Source organism: Rhipicephalus microplus, chromosome X (genome assembly GCF_043290135.1).
Source record: "Rhipicephalus microplus isolate Deutch F79 chromosome X, USDA_Rmic, whole genome shotgun sequence".
Lineage (NCBI taxonomy): Eukaryota > Metazoa > Arthropoda > Arachnida > Ixodida > Ixodidae > Rhipicephalus > Rhipicephalus microplus.
In genome coordinates, this window is record NC_134710.1 from 367,406,011 (window position 1) to 367,419,076 (window position 13,066).

The window sequence follows — 13,066 nt, forward strand, 5'->3', positions numbered from 1 at the left end:
TCAGCTCAATGTCGTGCTTAATCACATCCGTTTTGCCTGGCTTCTCGGAGAAAACGGTAGCGAATTCCTGTACTAAAAGCTCTAAATCTTCCTCTTGAGCCTTACTTAGGGTGTTCCCTGTGTCTACCCTATCTGACAATGTGCTGCTGACCGTGCCATCGGAAAGACAAAGGATTTCCGCGCCCTCATCCTCAGGAACATTGAGTGCAAGGTTTACTACTGCTTTTCGTCGCATGTAGGGTTTCATTAGGTTACTGTGATACACTTTGGGGCATTTCCGGCCCCACTTTACCTCGTAGTTGGTGTCTGAAAGCACTGACATCACTGTCGCTGGTCCCTCCCATTGTACGTCCAGCTTGTTTTTTCTTGAAGGGCACAACAGCATCACCTCATCGCCCACTCTAAAGACTCGCTTTCGAGCTGACTTATCGTAACGGGCCTTGGAAAGCGCCTGTGCTGCGCGCATGTTGCTCTCCACCACTTCGCGTGTAGTCCCCAGTCGCCCCAATAAATCCAGTACATAGGAAACCACATTAGGGTCCTCCCCATATCCAGTCCATGACTCTCGTATCAAGTGCAGCGGACCTCTCAAGTTCCTGCCGTAGACAAGTTCAGCCGGACTAAAACCCGTACTCTCGTGTGGGGCCGACCTCAGAGAAAACATCGCAGCTGGTATACACCCCTCCCAGTCACTTTTATGCTCAAAGCACAAAGCTCGCAAAACGCGTTTCATGACCGAGTGCATGCGTTCCACAGGGTTCGACTGTGGATGGTGAATAGAGCTATGCGCGATTTTTATCCCGCAGCGTTCTAGGAATGTAGTCGTAAGGCAGCTTGTGAACACACTTCCGTTGTCACACTGTATCTCCGAGGGAAAACCCACCCGAGAAAAAATAGACAACAATGCGTCCACCACGCATACTGAACTCAACTCTTTCAGTGCGATTGCCTCCGGGAACTTGGTGGCAACGCACAGCGCGGTCAGGACGTACCGATATCCTGATTTAGATGGAGGCAGAGGCCCCACGATGTCAATCACGAGCCGACGGAAGGGTTCTGTGACTATGGGCACTAGTTTCATTGGTGCCTTCCATTTGTCTGTTGATTTTCCTATCCGCTGACAAGTGTCGCATTCACGGACAAACATCTCTACATCCTTCCAGCACCCGGGCCAGTAGAACTCCTGAGCCAGCTTAGCTTTCGTTTTCTTTATACCTAAGTGGCCCGCCCAGGCGTTGCTGTGGGCCAGGTCGAGAATGTTCCGCCGGTATTTTAGTGGAACTACCACTTGGTTGTAGACCCGCCCTTTAGCGTTCTCATACCTGCGATGCAACACCTCGTTTTGGGTGTAGAACGAAACGTTCTTCCTAGAGTTACCTTCCTTATGTATGGCATCTAGCAGCATAGAGAGTGCGAGATCCGCCTTTTGATCGACCACTAGCGTTGCACGGTCGGTTCTGGCTAGCTGACACCAACTGGTGGACGCGGGTGTTAACACCGAGCCTGTCACCAAGTCCTCGTTTTCGGGCGTTAGAGATATTTCCTCGCTGTTGTCGACCATAGCCCCAGTTTCCGTCTCGACAACTCGCATGGCAGACTCATTTTCCGTCGCAACTACCTCAGGTTTTCCTACACTGCCCTCGGACGTCTGTTCCCCAGAGGGTGAGCTGCTCAGCTGTTGCGTCAGCTCGCGCGCCTTCGAACGGGTAAGGGCCATGCAAGCTATTTCGGTGGCAAATGATTCTCCACGTGTTTTTAACATTTCCTCAGACTTATTTGAAAATAGGTAAGGGAAGTGCTCCGGAAGGTTGGCTGAAATTGCTGCTTCCGTACACAATTGGCCGAAAGGGCCCTCGATTACAACCCTCGCTATCGGTAGGCAGACGCTTTGCTTTTCTGCCACCTGCCGAATCCAGGCACACTCTCCTATATAGTCTTCGGAAGATACGCAACTTGGATGCGCTACATCCATTGTGGCCGCCGAGTCCCTCAATACCCTACACATTCGGCCGTTCACTGAGAGTGTCCTCATGTAAGGCTTCAACAGCTTTAAGCTATCCTCTGACTCCTGAATTGTGGCAAATGCCATGTGCCTCTTACAGCTCCTGGCCATGTGGCCCTTTTCTCCGCAGCTGTAGCAAACAACTGGCTTCCGCGCTTCTAACGCATGCGCTATGTCACCAGGCGCCTTTGAACCTGATGAAGGTGCCGCCTTAGTCCCCTCACTGTCCTTTCCCTGCTGACTGTCTAATAACTTGGAATTCTCGGGTTTCCAGTTATTTCTTGCAAACCTCTTGCGTCCCTGGTTTCCCGACCAGCTTTCTACCTTTTCATTTTTTTCCGAAGTTCGTGGTGTACTGCGGAGACTACGGCGTGAGCAGTAATCTTCGGCGAGTTCTGCTGCCCTGTTCATGTCTACGTCTTTCATCCTATCCTGCACCCAAAGCCTTACCTCCTCGGGAATTCCCCGGTAAAACTGCTCAAGTACCATCAACTCAATGACCTTGTCATGGTTGCCATAGACTTGCGCGCTTTTGAGCCACTCTTCAAAGTTGGCTCTAATTTGGTAGGCATAGTCTGAATGAGATTCGTTGCCCCTCTTAGAGTGCCTGAACCGCAGGCGGAAAGCCTCTGTCGATAGGCGACATTTTCGTAGCAATGCAGCCTTTACCCTGTCATACACCTCGGAGTCCTCTTTATTCATTCTTGCGATAACATCGGACACTTCGCCTGGTAGTACGCATATCAGTTTTTGTGGCCAAGTCTCCCTACTAAACCCTGCATTTTCGCATGCTCGCTCAAAATGCACGAGGTATAATGCAATGTCGTCACCCGCCTTGAAGGTGTGGATTAGATCCTTTATCTTTGATTCTCCACCCCCTGAATTTCGATTTCCCACGGACATACGAAGCTCCAGTTCTTTCAGACGGATTTCATGTTCTTTATCCTCGCGATCCCTCCTTATTTCCTCCTCTCTCTGTTCACGGGCTAAGCGCTCACGCTCCTCTTTCTTTGCCAAAATGGTTTCTCTGGCCTCAATGGCCTCTTCTAAACTCACTTCCTCTTTTCCCAAGTGCTCCAAAATTTGTTGTTTTCTTTTAACCGAGCCGACCGAAATATTCAGCTCCTGACAAATTTCGAGGAGTTCTTGGACCTTAAACTTCTCCATCTTAGATATGCACACCGTTTCTCTTCTAAGGTAATTTTGCCCACGAGCCACCCAATTCTTGGTCTGCGAATCAAAATTTACCAAAATCACCCTACCACGTTACCGACCATCTGCGCTAACGAGTCTGGCGAAAAGAAGAGCAAACACGCGGCACTCACCACTTCGATGCAGCCGACGCAGGCGAATCCCATAAGCTGCCAGCCACTGTTGCGCCTTTGGGTAGCGTGGTGCGGACTCGGGCCATCCGAGTCCCCGGAGAGGACGAGTAGAGAAGCCGGAGAAGGAGAAAAAAATGTTTATATACAGTATTTACATGGTAGCGTGGTACAACGTGAGAAGAGAATCACCCATGAGCGCCTCTGCGCTAGCGTTTTTATACATCGTCCGCCTTCCCAAGATCCCTTGCAAAGAAAATTTATGCGCAGGATACTCCAATGAGATCGTCGTCTTCCTCTCCGTCCCCGAAGAGGGAAAGCCAAACACCGCCTCCCTCTGAACCTAGGAAAGGGGGCAAGGCATGCCCAGTTCGCTGTTTGGTGAGGGAGACCCCACGCGCCAGCGTGGCACCACAGTGAGATGACGTGGAATCCCATGCGCAAAGTCGCTCCCTGATGCAGCCAGGTTGACTCAAGCAAGGCAGAATACCCCGTACAGCTGCTGGGTCGACGCTGCTTCGGAGTGTCGCTCTCGGCGGCTGACAAAAGCTTGGCCAACGACTTTTGTGTCAAGAGGAGCCGGCGACGTGGTTTTTCCCGATTGTCCGCGTCCGTCGCCGTCCCGGTGCAGGGTTGACTCATCAACAGCTGCCAGGTGCCAGCAGGCCGCGAAGACCACGTGGAACTTGGGCGAGGCACAACACTGATTCGTCTTCATCTCTCGGTGGAAACCGCGATCATGCGGCGAGTGAAAGAACGCCTTCTACTGTGGCCGATTCGAACTATCCAAGAATGCATACCTATTGCAAGTACAGTTCCCACTATGTCATAATAGACCATTCCGCGAATTAGAAGACCGACCAGTGCCTAGACAAAAACGGTGGACGAGAGAGAGAGCCCAACCTGCAGGACGCTACACGCTGGAATAACGTGGTGATGAGATATGACAATTTTTGAAGTATTAAAGAGGCAAAACTGCGACATGATTATGAGGAATCGCCGAAACAAGGTGGAGAGGGGGGTCAGAGAATTTTTTTTCCAGCAGAATTTTTGAACGTGCCCCAAAGTCCAAGTAAACAGTTTTTTTTTGCTTACATTTTTTTTTGCCGCCCCTGAGAATCGAGTCCACGCCCTCGAGCTTAGAAGCGCCACACCGGATTTAATTAAGCCAACACAAAAATATTTAAGGACGTACGTACCCTCGAAATAATAGCACCACGTTTGCATTCTGGGAATCGTTCTAATGTCTGCGCATCTTCTGACGAGCAGTAAGAGCGAGGAAGTTTGTCTCATCGCAAAAATCTATACGCAAGAGAAGTAATTCGATTCAAACACCGCATCTTTCATCGCGTTTACGACAAAACCAACAACAACGGAAAGAACTGGCAAAGCGCTCCGGGACAAAGACGTACATGCGACGCGGTCAAGAGCATCACGGCTTCTTTGTTACAAGGTCGACGTGGCATCGATTTCAGTTCCATTGTATCTACGCACCGACACGGGGGGCTCTCCGATTACACATGCTGGGGCATCGCGTAGCTCCTTTGTCGCAAGCACCGTCGTAGCGATGAATGTAAAACGCGCACTGATTTATTTGGGCTTCTGCACGCTGCACGACTTGAAAGTTAACGGCAAGAAAGCAAAGAAAATAAATCGATACAGGATGGCAAAATAAATAGGACGATAAAGAGGACGCTTGTACACACTAAACAAAAATGACCTGAAATAACCTCAAAAACTGGTTAAACCATTTGTCCTCTAGCGCACTACCTTTCCTGGTTTTTTTTTACCACCTACTACCGAGGTAAAAATTTACTCTCGTGCTAACTGAGTTTTTGAACGTAGCGAGAGTAGTAATTATTTACCCCAGCGAGGTTTTCAGCGAGTATAGAGAGAGTAAATTTTTACTACCTTCACAAGGTTTTTGAGGTGATTACTGGGAGTTATTTCTGGTGGTAAAAAAATAAAAATGACGGGTGCATTCGCCCAGAGTCGACAAATTTATTGAATAGCAGAATTGATTGAATTTATTGAACGGCAGAATTGGTGACACATACATTCACATACAGACAAACACGCACACACAACAAATGCAGAATAATACACCACTAGCACAGACTGCACGCGTTGCTCAACTACACTTCGACAATCCGGTATATATATAGGCACGACTTTTTGACCGGCAATGTAGTACCGGTAGGAGAGCTCTTTTTTTGCATCGATTAACAACAACGCTTGAAGGTGCAAGCGTAAGCTTCAGGTGGGCTGCAAGGCACCAAATGTCACACCAACCTTTTATTATAAATCTACACGATCTCACCTTTTTGATTATCCAATAATTGCTTGGCACACCGGGCTCTTTGCCCCACGCGTGTTAGCACTGCTGATGCACAAGTCCACAAAATATACCTAAGTACGCACAAAGCATGGTAGCTCAATGATTTTCATTCAGCGACGGTGCACAAACACAGTAGCAGCACGTATTCATCACAACGGGCGTAGAAGAGTGGTCCACGCCTGCATACAAGCTGCTTACCGACGGCGTTCTAGGCCTTTTTGAGGAGCACGGCTATCCGATAAAACACAGCTGGCGATCACAGAACACATATCCTGTGCGAATTTCGTCGTCATTTCAGACACAAATGAACACGTCACCGCTATCTTACGGGGACGGGGCGGTGTATGCACACTTCCAACGAAAGACCACCATCCGGGTTTTCTTCGTGCTCACGGGCAGCCTCTTGTTGTTTCCGTCTGCCTCGTATCGGCTTCGTGCTACATGTTTGAGAACAGTTGGTGCATGAGGTGGGCAATTCGGGCAGCACTTTACTCATGCAGACATCGCCTACTGTGGAACAAAATATATGCGATGCTTCTTTCACCTGCCCCGGCGACACACTCCCACTGGTCAATGGTGGCCACGGCTCGGTGACGACGACAGAGTGAAGCATTTTGCTTATTGCTTCTCCAGCAGGCAAGCACGGACGATGACGCCAGATTGATTTTGTTACCACTGGCAGATCTTCACGATTCGGCTCGGAAGTGAGATATCCGCGACGTGCAGGTTCGGAGGCGCTCGGACGAGCACGGTCGCTCGGTGATGTAGGAAACACGTGAGATCCATCAGCCCAACCAGACACACAGATACCGAGCTTCTTGCACTGTCTGTCTCCAAGGCCACCGCCGAGCAAAAGCAACATTTTGCGAAAATATGTAGGACAGCTTGCCACAGCAGGTTTTCTTTCTTTTTTTTTTCTCTTTTGAGAGCCCCCCCCGTCTTTTTTTTTTTTCGTTCAAAGAATGCTGTTCTCGCTTGTTGTGCTTATGCTGCCCCCAGTTCCAGTAAAAGTGCGCTGACTCGAGGTCAGTCCAGAGGCACGGCGATGCAAAAAAAAAAACAAAAAAAATATCTGTGGGCTTCGCGTACCTTCAGTATTCCCTGAGAGCGTCACAAGGGGGGTATGGGGCAAAAGCCGCCGAAGCAGCTGCACCTTGCAGTCACGTGGTAATAAACTCTGAAACGCAGGTTAAAAATCACGTGATAGAAAACTCCCTAAGTGGTAAAACTGGATTTTGACATCCTTTTACTACTTGCCTGAGAGGTGGTGGTAAAACTATGTCATGTACCATCTTTTACTCCTACGCGAGGTAGTAATTTTAAACCCGAGAGAGTTTTCAGAGGTCATGAGCCGGGAAAACCCCAAACTCGGATAGTTTTTGCTTACAGTGTAGGGCGGCCTTGCTCATTACCGGCAACATTGATGATGATGTCGCACTAGCCTTTCGAAAGGTTACTGGAAAACGGGCTTTTTTTAATACGCTGCAGCACTTACGTATCCCCACCGCCCCTCTTTAAACTGGTGCGCCCAGCTTGAGTGTACGGGTTGTGACAAACTCTTGAAATGCTCCTTTCCTCACAGCTGTTCAGAGGGAACGCTCACTGCAGGTGCGCGAATACGGTCATTCCCGATCATCCAGCATAGGAATCACCGTAACCAACATCAATCACAACTGTAGGACCCCCCCCCCCCCCCTTTCCCCTGGAAGAAAACATGAAGAAACGCCTGCCCAGTGCAACGTCTTTTGATGAAGTAACCATACGTCATTGCTGAATTTCGTTGCCTCAGCAGGAAATCCACACGGCCATGAACGCAGCCATTAAAAACTTTTTTTTTCCCTCTTGACCAAGTAAGTCCCGGAAGAACGAAATCAGCACAACCCTGCGAGCCGCCACGCGCGCCTCTCTGAGTTGTGCCCTTTGGGGCCGCAAAGGCAGGGCCAGCTGCGCGTTGGACTGCTGGAGGCAGCCACTGCCGGTAATCACACGCCAGCTTCTCGAAAAGCAGGCCCGTCGTTCGTCCCGGCCCTTCCACTCCCCGACACACATTCGGCGTTTCTCTCATCGTGTCGCGGGAAGAAGGGACGAACATTTCCCGATATAAGTCCTAACGAAGCTTCTCGTCCGCAAGATTTCTTCCCTGGCGGCACACTGTATATAGGACCCTATAGGCTCGAGTCCTGCACACAAGATGTTTCAGCTATCTTGCACGTAGTGTCAAAGAAACTAGCGTATGCGACATGCGTGCCGAATCGGCCCGGAGTATTTCTGAGCCGTACGTATCGCGTTAGGACATGTATCCAACACACACAGCTGGGTGATTAACAAATATTGCTTAATGAACCTTTTTATTAGTAACTCTAGCGAAAAATTTTACATAGAGAAGCTGTATCAATTGTTCTGGAACGTTGGAATATTTCATCAATGCTAAGCCAACTACCCTGTTTAATTTAATTTTTTTCCAGCCGTATAATTTAAAATGTCTGAAATTATATATACAATTATACAATTAATTATATAGTAACTATAATATATATAATTATATAATTGCACCAATTATAAAAAAACTTGCAGCTATACAATGTAATGGGCGTGTCCCTCCAAAGTTACAGCTCTCTTTAGAGGGCGCTGCCGCTCACAGCTTTGCCCAACCTGCCCGCCGCTGCAGCAAGGAATTCATGTCATCGTTCGCGCACGATCTCGGCCCTGGACGACGCCGTTCGGTACGTGCGCGCCGAAGGACGCGCATACTGGGCCGCCGCGAGTCGGTGAAGGCTACCGCGGGTCCGGACGAACACGAGCAAGCGCAGCGCCGAGGCACGCTCTCGTCACACGGGGGCGACGCACCAGTCAACGCCTGACCCCTGTTAGCGACTGGCGCAAACCCTTCTGTGCTCGCAAACCCTCCTGGCGCCCAATAGAAAGTGACATGTCGAAAAACCAGAGCAATCGCAGAGCGGATTCGCAAAAAACAACCACCAACGAATCGTGATCGAGGAACACATCAGGCATAGAATATCGGCCACAGATAACCCTGTTCTCTGCCGGGCGTTCGTAATGAAACGTCGGCTAAAGATACGGAACTGGCCGATAAACAAAGAAAACATGTGCAGGAGGCTTCAATGGCAACCCACACAGACAACATAGTTCCGTAACTGGGCTGTTGCAGTTCCTATTGTTTCAAACAGGAACTGATGCAAAACTATACCACGACCCTACCCGGCTTCGCAACGCCTACGAAACAGTGGAAGCGCCGACAGCTGTGTTCTCTACAACCGGGAAGTTAATTCCATTCTTTCCGCTCGTGTCTGCACCTATATGCGTCACGACATCATGCCGCGATGGGGCCTGTCCACGACTCCTGCGCGATGCTTCGAGTTTGCTCGGGCAATTTCATGTGCGCATTGTTTCCCGTTTCCTGGAGGGATAAACGAAAGTGCTCATATAATCGCTACAATAATAGGCTTCACGAAAGCGATTAATCGTGCAGAAGCCAGAAGTGGCCGCCATAGGAGTCCTGTTAAAATAACCTGGACGATTGAAGTTCGATGAATTCATACGTGCCATACTAGAGCGTATAACATTGCACTATTCTGGATACGATGAGTGTACCTAACTCCTGCACATTCTCGTCATACAGCGAAGAACATACATATAGACTCAAGCGGTCCGTTTCTAGCTTTACAAACGACTGCTGTCTGAAAACCTGACTTAGAATGTCACAGAGAAACTACCCGTCAATCTACTTCTATAAGGTTCTCGATGTACGAGGAAGCGTTTTAATGCATTCGTGGCCTTCAGGCAAGCTAAAAGATCTTTGCCCACTCCTCTAAACGCACATGCGACACGAGAATTCTTTCCTCCGAGACACAGCATCACGGTTCGTTGCACAGCGTGTCGCAACTAGAGTTTCTTCGCGAGAAGAATGCCAAGGTCCTCTTCAGAGCAAGGACAGATCCCCGGAGGCCCCTGGAACTCATAGGAAACCATAGAAAGGCACTCTCTTTTTGTCCACATCAGCGCAGAAACCACGTGACGTACCACCACGACTCAACAGCTTCGCACACGAACAAAATCCAACGTCAACATGGCGGGGCAAGCCACCGTGTAAACTATAACGCTGGAAGAACGCGAGCGAAAAAAAAAGTATCACACACACAGCACAAAGAACGGAGCGAAAGCCGAGCGCTTCGAGGGAAGAACGAACAGTCGCGGTCTCTTTCGCCGAGACTAGACAAAATGTGAGGCCAAACGAAAACGTCGGGCAAAGCTTCTCGACGAATACTGCGGCACAGTATGTGGCACGAACGGATGGAAGAACGTCGATCACGAAACAAACACAAAAAGGGAAGAAAAGAAAATATTTTAATGGGAACTGGGAAAAATGCGTGCACCACTAAATATAAACAGCCCAAAGAATGAGCAGTCATTTTTATTACTATCTTTATTATTCCTCTTCCGACGAGGAACAGAGCAACGACCAGCAGCGTCTTTCGTCTCCTCGCCCCCGAAGGCAGGTATACAGTTTCATCTGCGACGGGCTTGTTTGGTGCAGGCAGCTTCGCACGCACGACCGAAGTAATAATAACGGGGCGCACGAGGTCCTCGATGCATGCGCTCTCAATAGTGGCGCCGAACGAAGGAGAACGGGGGGGAAACACAATTGAGAGGGCAACAATGCCTACAAAGGGGATGAGAAAGGGAAGCTGTCCGACAAGGGGAGGAATGCGCGGAGAAATGAATCACCCCCACGGTATACGGGAGCGTAGCATTCCATCGGGGGAGGCCCCTTCTAGCCTCTCGGGACTAAACAAGGGCTGTGGAGAGAGAAGAACGAAATAAAACGAGAACGAAAGAGGGGGGAAGCCAACACGCGCTCATAAGCATACTTTGGGAGACTCACTAAAAAAATCTCATCAAGCAGAATAACTTTGGCGACACCGCATGCAATATGCTGCGCCACAGCGCAACGTTGGCACGGCTGGGCTGGCGTGTAGGGGCGCTTAACAAGTACACGACTGTGCACTGTAAACAGCCAACGTGCCATCACGATACCGAGTCGTATATACCGGTACACGCAGTGAGGAGCGTAAAGACGCGATTCTTCGCTTGCTCTGGTTACAGGAAACGATCGCGCTGTTTTCGTACTTCCATTTTTTTTTTTTTCGCCCTATCTTTTTAACGTCACCGAGACGTTGTCAGCAAAAAAGGGTGTATACATCTCGCAATAAAGCTTCGACAACGCAAGGCATCCTCGCGTATCTCTGCCGAACGACGCCAAACTTTTCGGCTTCAATAACAAAACAAAGCAAGGCAGGTAGATAGGTAACATACGCACACCAGGCTCTTTTCGAAACATGCGTTGGGCTAGGAGATCGGGGCGGGACGGCAGGGAGATCGTTACATAACTTTAAGAGGAATACGACGTCGTAAGAAGGCGCTGCGCGCAGCCCCGAGTTCATAAAAAAAATCGAGCTGGAAGAGAGAAAGGGCCGAGAGGACAGCGTAAACAAGCACGACATTCCAATCGATTGTCGGACAATGTTCTCGGCAGAGAGCACTTATACGACAAGGCACGCTACACACAAACACGCACTTTTTTTTTACAAGATGCACGACAAAGCGGAGACGGGAGTGAACCAGTTCATGAAGTCGTTACGAATGTCATTGCGCGCCAGTAGTTGCGAGAGACATCGTTAACTTTTTTGTTTCGAGCAGGTAAAAGAAAATCATTCCGGCCTATTCACGCGGAAACGGACACGGCCATTCGTGCACGAAGCGTGTCCAGCTGCGGAAACGATTACCCAAACGCTGCTCGAAAAAAAAAAAAAGACGGAAAAATGAAGCAACAGCAGCGATGTTCAGGGCGTTCCGTTGGGTCATGGGAGACGGATATAAGCAAGAGACATCCTGCGTATGACAAAATCAGCAGATAGTTGCGTTTCGCCCTTGGGTTTTGATGAACGCATATTTTATTCCGCAAGACGAAGCCCGGCCCAACTTTGACGAGTGAATTATTCAGCCACGCTTTGCGAGGCAAAGCAGAAATCTCGGTATTTACTACACATCACAAAGAGTGCGTATAACGTCGATGACACGTAGAGACCGAGATCAAAGTTGCATGCGCATTATCTTCGACAGGGCGAAGCCAAAATCCTTCAGAGGTCAAAATCCGATGCCAAATACGAGGCCAAAATCCTTCCGCAAACTCTGCAGGCGCGGAGGTTAGTAGAAAAAAAAAGAAATGCGAATGGTTCCCGCTGCCTACACCTAACGCAGCTATGATGGTTAAAATTCTGTAGCCGCTGAAGTGACTCAAAGGTTATATTTTGTTCCCCTGATAACCCGAAAGAGGCGAGTTCGATCTATAATTTAGACGGACGCGAAATACATCGCCCGTCTACCGTGCGATTCGAGTGCACGTAAGGTGATCGAAATCACCCGGAGCCCTCCACTATAGGCGTGCCTCACAATACAAGTTGCTTTGAAACTTTAAACCCCATAAGCCAAACATGAACCCCCTCCAGTGCCCCTCGCGACGCTCTCTTTGGGTTGTATCAGCGTATTTCCTAACCTCAATCCACTACCTCTCTCTTAAACCACAGAAAAAAAAAAACATTCCCTCTTTCGAGCAACCAACGGTGTGTACCAAAGCTTACGCCACGTCCTGTTGCGCCGGAGCAGCAACCGAGGGGCGTCTCCCGTCCGTATCAGGCAGCGGTGCCCAGGACCCGCGGCTGTGAGTCGGAGACGAGTCACAGGTGTCGCCGAAACCCGTCACGAACGAAGGACGACCCACGCGGGCGCATTCCGAAAGCGTCAGACACCTGTGCACCACCCCATCCGCGCGTGATGAGGACACACATCGGCGTGCCCCGCGCAAGGACCGACCTCTCTTAAGCGTGCCGTAGGCACCGGGTGTGTACCGCTTCCTTCGTTTCGCAACAGCCCCGCACGGTCACGAGGATTCAGCAACACGCCGCCACGACGAAGGAAGTTGGGCGACAACGCGATCGCATAGGCGGGTAGAAATCCGCAAAAACTTGCTTGGCACAGCTATACTTTATCCGATATCATATTTAAACTACCATTGTTTGTTTCGGCTCTTCTAGCCCAAATTCTCAGCAAGATTAACAAAATACCGACACACGAGAGCTCGTCCCAGTGACAGCCGGATATGCCGAACACGCAAAGATCGATCAAAAAACATTGAGGGGTCCGCGGGACATCGGGCAGGGCGGATGAAGACCAGCGGAGTACAATCACTTTCACTATCGATCCAACACACACCGTGCTTGCAAAGTAGAGGACGCGGTGAAATAAAAAAAAAGATAATAAAGGACCCGTTACGGCAGCCTTTTCCCGTACTTGTATACCTTATCTCTTCGTCACACTGGAAGGGCC

At 49.6% G+C, this 13,066-nt stretch overlaps 1 protein-coding gene across 9 annotated transcripts in view; it reads right to left on the reverse strand.

Moving 5' to 3' along the window:
• Positions 1–13,066, reverse strand: part of LOC119161094 (rap guanine nucleotide exchange factor 2) — a 720,936-nt gene that overhangs the window by 126,232 nt on the left and 581,638 nt on the right. The window lies entirely within an intron of this gene.